Source organism: Emys orbicularis, chromosome 1 (genome assembly GCF_028017835.1).
Source record: "Emys orbicularis isolate rEmyOrb1 chromosome 1, rEmyOrb1.hap1, whole genome shotgun sequence".
Taxonomy (NCBI): domain Eukaryota; kingdom Metazoa; phylum Chordata; order Testudines; family Emydidae; genus Emys; species Emys orbicularis.
In genome coordinates this window covers 310,610,659-310,623,602 of record NC_088683.1, presented here as the reverse complement: position 1 = coordinate 310,623,602, position 12,944 = coordinate 310,610,659, and positions in this window count along the sequence as shown.

Genomic DNA, 12,944 nt, shown 5'->3' with positions numbered 1-12,944 from the left:
CTCAGAACTTCATAGGAGTAGCAGAGGTGGCATAGGACTCATAATGAACCTTCTAATCCAAAAGCAAAGACCCCCCAAAAATTAGGCCAAAGAAAAATCTCCGTTAACTTTTATCTGTACAGAGCCCTTGACATTGAGCAGTTCTAATCCTAACCAGTAGAGGGCGTTGGAGATATATCACACACGTGTTATGGACAACCAAGCAGTCTCCTATTAATTTCTGTTCACCTTGCAAGCAGCCAAGTGACCTCACTTTCTTCATCTGCGCTGTTCCTCCAGCTGGATCCAAGCCAGCACTGGTGCAGCTGGAAAGGAGAGGCAGCTGGTGCAGCTGGCTACTCCAGTGCCCTGCTGGCAAGGGATATGAGGGAACCAGGAGGGGGAGAGAGAATGGGGGCAGAGGTGAAGGGTGGAGAACACCAGGGGGAACAGAATAGAGCAGCTGGGGCTCAAAGAGGACAGGTGGCTAAGGAGGACAGGGGCAGAATGGGGGAGAACGGCTCCTGACTCTCATAATAACCCCAGGCAGAAGTTAAAGCAAGGGGAGTTGAGAGGGAGCACAGTACCTGCTGCTCTCCATGGCTTTAAGCATTTCCACACACTTCCCCCTCCTCTTTCAATTACATAACCATTGCCCCCAACATTCTCTTCACCATCCCTCCGTCACGCTGCCCCAGGCGCCCTCCAGCTTCCTAATGACCCTTCACTTCCTCAGCCTTCCTAACCCCACCCCATCCCTCCAGCTGCTGCTCAACCCTTCACTCTCCCCTCATTTCTGAGGGGTGCAAGATGGGGGAGAGGGGAGAAATAAGCTTCTTCCTCACCCACAGCTACTCAGACTGAGCAAGGAGTTTGGGGGGGAGCAGAGGAAGAAGAGACACTGAGCAGGGGGGAGGAGTGACTTTTTCTCACTGACAATAACTGTCAGACACAGACCTAGAGAGGACTTGGCAACCTAAATATGCAAGCCCTCAAATCAGTAAGGGAGTATTAAACACTTACTAACAATTAAATGGACTGAGACTTCAATCTGGGGATACAGTGACAGCTGTGACATGACAATCAGGTACAAGAAAACAAGGCTTCCAGAAAAGGCAGCTAATCACACATTACCAGCAAAAAAAGGGTTGAATTTTCTTATACTTCTTCTTCCCAAAGAGGTTTTTATTTACAATCTGCCTGTTTTTAAAATCAAGAAACACAAATAAATGACCTAAAAGCATCAACACCTGACCTTGCATGGTCCACTTTGCGTGTTACTACTGTCCCATTGTGCCCTTCACTCTGCCCAAGCTGCACATGCGACTGCCCCTTTGTGTCCCTCCCTCCCTCATATTCATGCTGTCATCAATGTGTCCGTAGACCATATCTCCCTTCCAGCACTGAGGTTCCTTGCTCTGATTCTTGGGGTGAAATCCTGACTCCACTGAAGTCAATTGCAAATTTCCTATTGACCTCAGAGAGACAGGATTTCACCTTCACTGATTTTCCTGGTCTGTTTGGAGGCGCTGGGAACTGGAATGGGAGCTTTCTTGGCTAGCTTTATCTATCTGTCTAGGTGCTTACACCATGCCTATTACCAGGGCAGCTGAGGAAACAGAGGTGTGGAATCTTTAACAAAGATTCTAAATGCAGTCTCACCAGAATCTCCCTCCTCTGGAGACCCAGCCCAGAATTGCCTTGTTCCCCCACACCACCCCATACCATCATCTCTGCCAACTATTACCCCATTAAATATATTTGTGCTGGTTTATTTCACCTCAGACATATCAGCTTGCAAGTGTCTGACCTTGACTCTCATTTTTGTTACTTCCTGCCCCTATTTCTAACTAATCTAGATCATAAACTCATAGAAACGGGAGCTGACAGAGATTTCCTGCCAATGAGCCTAAATTTTCCTTTTGGATATGAGCTTGAGGTATGACATGGGATACCATCATTCCACTTACACCCACTTACATGCCAGACAAAACCTCTCCAGCCTTGGGCTATTCATGTCTCTCCCCCCGCCCACTTCATCATTGCTTACCCGCACTGTACATATTTAGTTCTTTTAATTTTTCCTCACAAGTCAATCCCTCTGGTCTCTTAATTATTTTTGTTACTGTTCTCTGAACTTCCTCAGTTGTCTAGACTCTAGATCTTTCTGTTAGTAAAGTGCCCAGAACTGAACCAGCATTCTAGGTACAGTCTCATGAGACCCACATAGACAATGATAGTCTCCTTACTCTGTGACGTGATACCTCTGTATGCACAGCCCAAAAAACCAAAATCACATTGCTGTTTTTCACTGTGATAGCGCCTTGCAAACTCTTATGTAATTGCTTGTCCACTGTCATTATGTCTCTGTCCTTGGTGGTGTTCATGCCTCCCAATTTAGTATCATCCTTTAATTTAATTAACATGCTGGTTATTCACTCTTCCAGATCATTAATGCTGATGATAAAAAAAAAACTGGACTTAACACCAATCCTGCTAGACACCTTCCCCTAATTTGATATATTGTCATGTTTTATTACCCCTTCTTTATGGTCCTTCGGCAAGTTTTCAGTCCATCTGACAGTGCTCATTTTCATTTCAATTGTAATTAAGTTTCCAAGTATGATTTTCAGAGACACACAATATGAAATAATTTCTCCAAAATCAAAGTAAATTAAATCTACTGCATTCCCTTTGTCCAGGAAGTGCCAGGTCCTGCAAGCATGATGCAGTGCTGTTATTAATGTGGCTGCTCAGTGCTCTTGTACTCCAGATCTCTTACGGTGCTTGGTAGCCTGTCAGGTGGGCCACCAGCATTTCCAGCCCTTGCTACTGTATCATGAGTCTCTCAATAGTTGGTGTTCTTCTTAAAGCCCCAGTTGCTAAGAGTAATAAAATTACCCGAGAACCTCAGCTTTCATTAAAAAATAATGTCCGTTTCTAGCCCCCCTGCTTACACAGAAGAACATGACCTGAGTGCTCCCTGATGGCTCAAAACCCAGAAGGCAAATACAAAGAGTCCAAAATTTATTATTTTTTAAAAATCAATCATGATTTTTGAATGCTGGGGTTGGCAATGCTTGTACCATGACTCCAAGACAAACAGCGAAGATGCTTTAGCAGCTAAGCTGTACTATAGACTCTAGCCTAGTAGGTCCCAATAATCCCCCAAAAAGCTAAAGTGAAAGGATATATTAGTAGGGCTGGCAGGCAAGGAAAGGCTACAAATACGCTAGGCACCATAGCTTATGGAGTTATATTTCAAGTTAAAACTCAGCAATTCCTAACCTGGGAATTGTCATGTTTGTCTGTACCAAGTATTGACTGGCGACCGAGCTTGGTTATATACACACCCGATGTGTTCATCATAAGACCCTTTAATGCTCTGCCAGGCATGGCTGAGGATCCTCTAAATAAGATACTGTATTTTATGCGCAGTGCCACCTAGTGGGTGAACATAATAATATAGTTTAGCCTTCCATTCCAATAGGTTTCAGAGTAGCAGCCGGTAGACCATAAGCTTTTGTGGGCTACAGCCCACTTCTTCGGATGCATCCGAAGAAGTGAGCTGTAGCCCACGAAAGCTTATGCTCTAATAAATTTGTTAGTCTCTAAGGTGCCACAAGTACTCCTGTTCTTCATTCCAATAGGGACAGTCCAGTAGAGGGTCAGGGCTCCTCATGCCTAGTGCCTGGGGTGCACTTTCCAGTGCATTCCTCTATTACAGGCAAGTAGGTAACTTGCAGGCTTCCTGGTCAGACTCAGTCTGTGGTGTGTCTTGTTGGGGCCCCTCTGTATTGTGGCCCTCCTGTTGCTGCCATGATTTCCACCCAACTCCTCCTAGCTGGCTACCCCGCCTGTGAACAGCAGGTAGGTTACAGTCCCCAGCTCAAGTCCGTGTTCGAATGCATTTGCCTTTTACAAAAACAGCAGCACCTTCTCTTTGGGTCCCCATGCCCAGTCAGAGCACAGTGACCACTTCTCAGGCTGCTCCCTTGGTGATTGTGTCACTTTTACTGCAAGAGCCTTCTTCAGGCTCCAGCTCCTTTAAGAGCCTGGGCTTGCTGCTGGCTACCCCCTCCACTCCACCCGCCCCCCCACAATAGCTGCTTTCAGACCCCCCCTTTACTCAGCCTTCATCTGCCAGGCCCCAAGTCAGTCTCTGTTTTCCCCACAGACCTGTATCCTCCTGCAATGTGTGCCAGTCACAACCTGCCCCCTCACTGGGCTGTCTGCTCCCTGCATGACTCTCCAGCTCCCACTGCAGCTCTGCTTTTCCACCCCCGAAGGGGAGAAGGAACGAGAACAGTGGTGAGTTTGCTGATCAGCAGACTCATTACAATGCTTTCTACCATGAGCAGTTCCATTAAAGCTTTCAGTGTGGGAGTACTCATGGTAGCAACACTATACCAAATAGCAATTGGATGGTAACAGACCACAGAAACCAATGATGATTCAAACTGGTGATATTCTGAACAAAAAGAGCTCTCAATCATGCTTGTAGCTGCTTCCATCACTTCACACTGACTCAGACATTCTAGGCATCAGAGTGATACTCTGATACAGATTGATACTCCTGGAATCTTTATTATACATATGTTGCATTTTTATTCTTTATATTGTCACTAGCAAGATATGGTAAAACTAGAGACTAAATTATTTTACAGGTGGCTGCATCTTGCTATCTATAAAGTAAGATAAATGGATTAGTCAGAATGGAAAAATGGATCTTGATAATATAAGAGGTATTAATTCCCTGGCAATGCTCAGTACTTCCTGTGCAACTAGAATATGCATATCAGAGAAATTGTGAGACAGGAAAAAAGAAGTGCCTTACGTTTTCTTCCATATATTTCAGTTTCTAGTAGCAATAATTACCTCTGCCCAAGGCATGTGCTGGGGAATTTATGACTAGCTGGGGTTAATGGACCTTGGCTTTACCTCAGGTTATGAGCTCTCCAGCTGGTCATTAATCTCTATGAAATGTCCTGTGTCTCTATCATTAGTGTTTACATAAATGATGGGTAATTGTGAATTATAAAGCTATCATTACTATATACCAAGTGGCTCAGGACTGGTAACTTTATAATAAATTAACAAAGTCAATCCTGAGTTATAATTATAGGTTTGTTCCCGAATTGCCTATATTTTTCTGTTATAAAATGTATGGATCCAGCAGCTAGTGATGAAGACATCAGAGCCAACCTCAAAAAAGCATGCAGTTTATTTCAAGAAAAAATATAAAGGTGAAAAGAGATGCTGAAAAATACAATATACAATTATCTTCTGTGCTGCAGATTAAATAATATAATCAAACCTGTTATATGTGAGATATAATTTATACAAGCAGCATAAGTCTTAAAAGGGCCTGAGAGAAGGAAAAAAAGATCTGTTTTACATAATTCTCATTTCCGTTGAAAGGGAAAGTAAAATAGCGTATGAAATTAAATGGCTTTTTCACTAAAAGTGCCATCTTCCGTGGCAAGTAAACTGTTCTGCATGTTCTCAAGTTTTATTTTAAAAGAACACTAGCCAAGGTGATATTTACAACACAATGATAAACAAAACAAAAAACCAACACAACCATCACACACCAATGAAAAAGAAAAGGTGCTCTAGGTTCACAAATGCAGTTTACTAAAATGAAAGGTCTAGTCTGCATGTGTCAGAAAAATGCTGATATAGTATTGCGTGTGTAAAATGCCCACAGCACATAATTGAAAAAATACTAGTTGTCAGATTTCCCAGCCCCCTTCAGGTCAGAACAAAGATTTGCCTGAACTGTGTCTGTGCAATGTTCCCCCCCCCTTTGTAGAGCTCAGTGATCTTTAGTCTCAATTATAGACATAGAGAAATGTGTTGTAATGAATAGGTCCACTGTCCTTTACTGGATGGAACCAGAAATGTTCGACTTTGTGTCATAGGTCCTATATTGCAAATATCTAATGGAGAGTCCCTTTTTACTTAATTAGTAGGGGCTTTTTTATTTTTATTTTATTTTTGAGCAGGGGGATCTGTGTTCTATATCTGTTACCACCAAGATATCCCAAACATCAGGGTGTGAAGCACAGTAACAACCATTGGAGATCTTCAAAAACAGGTGGATTTTTATAATGGGAAGTATTAAGCCATCTAAATACAGGATTAACTACCAGCTCCTCTATTGTACAGCACCATCGGTGCACATGGAGCTTTACAGACAAAGACTGTGTGATCCTTGGGCTTCTACGAGCTTAAATGTAAGGGTCTGCTCTTAAACTCAGACTAGTCTCACTGAAGACAATGGGAGTTGGGGCTGATTGGCACATCTCCCAGTCTGGATTTGCTCCTGCTACAGTTGAATTTAACAGCTAAACTTGCTTTTGATAGGTGTAGGCTCAGGCATTTAAACAGACAGCACTCAAGCAAGACATGACTACAAAGCAGAAGAAGGGAATGGAGAAGAAGTGGGTTGAGAATACAAGGAGAAGAACTCAAAAGGAGATGGAAAAGTGTACTACCAAGGAATTTTTTATTGAATAGTCTTGTAATTAAAAAAAGTTATCTCTTATCACAGGCAGCTGTAGCAGTATCCAAGTGGTGATTAGCAGTGGAAAGCCAGCCAGAAGTCATGAAATTGGAGAAGGGATTTAAAGCAGAGGAGGCATCTTGTGTGTAGTGTAGGAGGAAGGAGGCTATTCAGTCTTAGGAGGTGGCGTGAAATGTATTAATATACTGTAATAAATAAATAAGATGCAAACAGAACATAGAGCACTCTTATTAGTGCCAAAAAGAAATCCAAGATACCATGCAAAAATTCTGTTCAAGAATAGCAGCTCAGGTCAAGAGGGGTTAAAATATAATTAATATATAGTACAGTACTGCATCTTAAATTATGTTCATTGAGCAGTCACTTAATGGAATAACAAACCACTCATAACACGCAAACAGGTATTTTGAATCAGACAGAAAGTACGGACAAATCATCTTTATTCTGTTATCAAAACACACAAGCAGCATCCCCACTATCCATCCACTAACAGAGTTTGCAATAGTGAGGGTGTAAGATTAATAAGGTGTGGACAAAGATTGGAGATTATGATCAAGGGGCAGTTTTTGATTACATTAAAGAAGAAATGACAGGACTCAGAGAGTCTGGATACAGCTGGGGGATGGGGAAGGAGAGAGAAGAATCAAGATTACAAGAGTGTAGGCCTGGGAAATAGGAAGGATAATTGAGTTGTTGATGGTGACTGTGATGGGCTCGGTCACAGAGATCCCCTTGGGACTGTCACCTGATGTGCTGAAATTACCTCTGAGCCTGTTTTCCCTGCCAGCTTGGGACTCCAGAACCCTGCCTTGTTGAGCCAGACACACTAGCCTGCTGCAACACAGACCCAGGGTCTGGGCCACACCCCTAAAGCTGCAGACTTTAACTAAAAACAGCTCAGCAGGTTACCTGTCTCCAGCACCTAGACACCCAGCTCCCAATGTGATCCAAACCCCAAATAAATCCGTTTTACTCTGTATAAAGCTTATCCAGGGTAAATTCGTAAATTGTTCGCCCTCTATATCACTGATAGAGAGATATTAACAGCTGTTTTCTCCCCCAGGTATTAATCACTTACTCTGGGTTTATTAATAAACAAAAGTGATTTTATTAAGTATAAAAAGTATGATTTAAGTGGTTTCAAGTAACGACAGCCAGAACAAAGTAAGTCACAAAGCAAAATAAAACAAAACACGCAAGTCTAAGCCTAATACATTAAGAAACGGATTACAGGTAATATCTCCTTGCCTCTGTTGCTCCTTGGTAGCTAAATCAAAATGGCTGGGAGCAGAAGCAACAAAGAAATAATTTACTTTTGTATGTACAAAGAAGTGGTGGGAATGCCAGGGGCCTCATGTGGAGGGGAAGTGAGCGCTAGGAACCTGCTGGTGGAGAAATGGTTAAGGAACTGCAATTCTACACACTTCCTCTAAAGCCACATAACAGCAACACCATGCACTCCTAACAATGCTACAAAAGTTATTGCTCAATTAACCTGGACCGCTTGCGCTTTGCTATTACATAAGGCTAGTGATCTATACTAGTGATACTCAGACTTCAGTGGTTCAGGAGCCAAATTAGAGATCAACATTATCCAAGAGCCACAGTAGTGTGATTTTATTTACTATTTATATTCATATTTAAACAATGTGATGGGAAATATTTAGTTTTTATTATTCTCACAGCAAAATGACTGACCAAATATTATAATATCAACTACAATTGGTTAATAACATAGTTAAAGCATTCTGATTGGTTAATAACTTAGATTGGTTAATAATTAAATCACACAGTGTTTTGATATCATGTGCTGCAAAGACCCGCAAGGGACACATTAAAGAGCCACCTGCCTCTCAAGAGGCTCAGTCTGAGTATCACTAATATAAATGTATAAATACCACTGTTATACATGGGTTGATCAGAATACAGGCAGTCGTCAACTTTATGACATGCGAGTTATGATGAACAGCACTTACGTTTATAAATTGAAATCCTGTTTCGACTTTCCGATGTTGGTTTCAACTTTACGATGCTCGACCCGATGCAACGCCACACCAGCGAACAAGTTCATATGTGCGCATCGACGTTCTGCACCTCCCATCTCCTGACTCAAGATGTTCAGTTGCTGTTCTGACGCCATATTTACGTGGTGAATCTTTGTGTTTCCAAACTTTTTCTTAAAATGTAGTGTTTCTTTGCCCATAATAATGGAAGAAAAGCATAAATCTGGTGCAAGTGATGTTTCTTCTTCTAAGAACCACAGAACAATTACTATGAAAACAAAAATGGAAATAATTAAGAGGTCTGAAAAAGGTGAGACGCCAACTGAAATCAGTAGAGCTTTGGATATCCCCGAACAACTATTATGACCATCATGAATGACAAGATAAGGATTCAGGAACATGTCAAGGGCTTGGCTCCTATGCAATCATCTGAGATAACTAAGCAGCGTGTTGGACTTATTGCTCAGGTTGAGAACCTGTTAACCATTTGGCTGGAGAATCAAAATCAATGCCATGCTCCTGTGAGTTTAGGCTTAATTTAGGAAAAGACTAGGTGTCTTTATGGTGATCTAAAGAAAGAACAGGGGGAGAATTCTAATGCTCAGCCTTTTAATGCAAGTAGGGGGTGGTTTATGCATTTTAAAGTCAGGGCCAATTTGCATAACATCAAGGTCTCAGGTGAAGCTGCCAGTGCTGATGAGGAGGCAGCTCGTGCTTTTCCTGAGACATTGACTGAAATCATTGACGAGGATGGGTATTGTGCTCAGCAAGTTTTTAACGTTGACAAAACTGGGCTCTTTTGGGAAAAAATGCCATCGGGAACCTACATTGCCAAAGAGGAGAAATCCATGCCAGAGTATAAAGCTGCTAAAGATAGGCTCATTCTTTTGCTCTGTGCAAATGCTGCAGGAGACTTTAAACTTAAACCTTTGCTTGTGTACCATTTGGAAAACTCCAGGGCTTTCAAGGGATATTCCAAGGCATTTCTCCCAGTGGTATGGAAATCCAATCCTAAAGCGGGAGTCAATAAGAACATTCTTGAGGATTGGTTTAATCATCATTTTGTGCCAAGTGTCAGGGATTATTGCAGCAAAAACAGTCTTGCATTTAAAGAATTGTTAATCTTCAACAATGCTCCTGGTCATCCAACCATCCTTGATTACATGCATCCTGACATCAAAGTGGTGTTTCTGCCCCCCAATACCATCTCATTGTTGCAACCCATGGACCAGGGGATAATTGCATCCTTCAAGGCCTACTATCTGTGACAAAGTTCCTCCTCTATCTTGGTGGGTCCTGCGCTTATTGGCGGATTTTCTTGCCTCAGAGATTCACCATGTGGGTTGGGGAACAGCCCAGAGACCTTCCCCTCTGGAAGAACCCACAGTCCAGGTCAATTGGGAGGTTTGGGGGGAACCCGGGCCCGCCCTCTATTCCAGGTTCCAGCCCAGGGCCCTGTGGACTGCAGCTGTCTATAGTGCCTCCTGTAACAGCTGCATGACAGCTACAACTCCCTGGGCTACTTCCCCATGGCCTCCTCCAAGCACCTTCCTTATTCTCACCCCAGGACCTTCCTCCTGGTGTCTGATAACACTTGTGCTCCTCAGTCCTCCGGCAGCACACCCTCTCACTCTCAGCTCCTTGCACCTCTTGCTCCCAGCTCCTCACACTCGCACCACAAACTGAAGTGAGCTCCTTTTAAAACCCAGGTGCCCTGATTAGCCTGCCTTAATTGATTCTAGCAGCTTCTTCTTCATTGGCTCCAGGTGTCCTAATTAGCCTGCCTGCCTTAACTGGTTCTAGCCGGTTCCTGATTACTCTAGTGCAGCCCCTTCTCTGGTCACTCAGGGAACAGAAAACTACTCATCCAGTGACCAGTATATTTGCCCTCTACCAGACTCCTGTACCCCACTGGTCTGGGTCTGTCACATATCTTAGGAGCACATTCGCCCAGGCCATCAGGGCAACTGAGAAGGAAGGTAGACCAACTCTGAAGCAATTCTGGAAGGGCTTCAACATTTACCATGCAGTTAAGAACATTGGAGAGGCATGGAATGAAGTCAAACAATCCAATTTGAATGGTGTTTGGAGAAAATTGTATCCTGAGTTTGTGTCTGACTTCCAAGGCTTTACAGACACTGTTGAAGAGGTGACCAAAAATGTTGCTGAAATGGGAAAAGAACTCAACTTAGACGTTGTACCAGAGGATGTTGATGAGTTGCTGGCATCACATTCTGAAGAATTAACTAATAAGGACCTCACTGAACTGGAACAGCAAAAAGTGACAGAGGAAGAAGATGATGCACCCATTGTTGAAGAGACTCCTCCTTGTAAAGTCTTGACAACAGAAGTGTTGGCTGAAGCATTTCAATATTTGGAAGCTGCCATGTCCCTGTTTGAGGAACATGACCCCAACATTGAACACAGTGCATCTGTGAATAGGGGCATATCCAACATGTACAGCTGCTACAGAGAAATTTACAAGGAAAAGATGAGAACTTCTGTCCAAAATTCCTTGGACACTTTCTTTAAGAAAGCAGACAAGACTCCAGAAAAACCTGCAGCCAAGACTCCTGAGAAGATTCCAGCCAAGAACCCTTCAAAAAGTCCAAACAAGAGCCCTTCAAAAAGTCCAGCAAAGTCACCTCAAAGAAGTCCTTCCAAATCACCTCAAAACCCCCTGCAATCCCAACCCAATTAGAACCAACACCCAGGAATGATGAAGACAAGGTATGTAAAAAAAAATTTAAAGCTTTAAAATTTGTCTATGCTTTTTAGATCATTTGTAGGTACGGGCAATGTACAGTACTATATTTCTTTATGTATTTTTAACATATGTGATTTTTAAAATGTCAATATGATTGCTATTTACAATATAAATACATTAATGTAGCTATATTACTCGTCTATAATTGAGTACAAAAATCTGGGTTATTTTGGTGAAAATAGTGTATCGGGCCTTGGTTCACTTACCAATCCCCCATTTATAACATTGTTCCTATGGAAAATCAGTTCTGACTTATGATGTTTTTACTTAAGACATGATTTTAAGACACCAATTGTGTCGTTAAGTCCGACAACTGTCTGTATATTTCCATGTATTGTAGGGCCAAGTGCTGAGAAACTGGAATGGTCACAGGAGGTGAAGGTTAAGCATTTAAAAAAAACGTGGTGGTTTAGTCACAAGGTTCTTGTTCAACCAAAATAACGAACAAGTAGAGTCTCTGGCCACATTTCCTTCAGGCAGCTTGAGTCTGTCAACTTTAAACAACCACAGAGAGAACACACAGGGCAGCTTTTAACTCTCTATAGTCCCATGGTGCTTACTCTCATGCTCTCTCATGAGATTAGCCCAACCCCATTTTAGTCTTAGGCTCAGCTGCACCTGGACTCCCTCTGCTCTGGCAGGCACTGCCAGCTGGGACTCCAAACACCCCTGCTGGGATTTAACCTAATAAAACTTCACATCTTGTCTGCTTTGGCAGAGCTTTTTCTTAGGGCATCCCTGAAGCAGGGTCCAGCAGGACTACTGGACTGACCAACTTATCCACCCTTGCAAGCCACTTGCAGTGCGACATGGTTGTTTTTAAGACCTTGAATGTGGACCAATTTTCTAAAAGTAGAGGCTTATAAAGCTGAGCTATTGTGGACCGATGCCCGGCCACTGGATAGCGTCACATTCTTCCCTGCTGGCTACCTTGAAGGACTCTTCTATCCCTTTCTAAAAGTTTGTAATAATCTCTGAGTCACTTTTGAGTCTCATTTTTCTTTTTATGGATCATCTCAAATACAGTGAAGCTGTTACTGTTTTTTTAATCTTATCTAACACAGCTCAGCCTGGCCTCATCTCTCACTGGAGTGTCGCAACTGATAAATAAAAAAGGCCGTTACTTGTGGGTGTTCTTTTGTAGTGTGTCTGGGACTTGAAATTCTTGTGTCAAAAAAGCAAGCGCCTGACTCTCCACTTGGCCACTTCAGCTTTGCACCATCATAACTCCAGTGTGACCAAATGGCGAATCAGGCTCCAAACATTTTGATGTCAGCCTATATATAGCATATCATTGTATTCTCTTTCTGAACCTAACACATCAAACACCACCAGTCTAGGCACCAATCATTTACTAGAAACTCCTGGAGGGGCTCTCAGCCTTTTTAAAGATAATGTTATTTTTAACTGTCTAAGAACTTCATTACAGTAGTCTTAAATAATTCACATCCACTGTAGGGCCATATTTGTCAGCTAAAATCTAGATTTCTTGAGTGCCCTATTATTTGTATTTCACTATGTATTTTAAGCACATGCAATTTCCAAGTGTCGTAGGTTGACAAGCCAGATAGCTTTCTGAGCCAATATAAAGGAAATATAAGTGTTTATAATTTAGAAAGCTTGGAGATGGTATCTCTACCCATAAATTTAGCTTTATGAGCTGGCT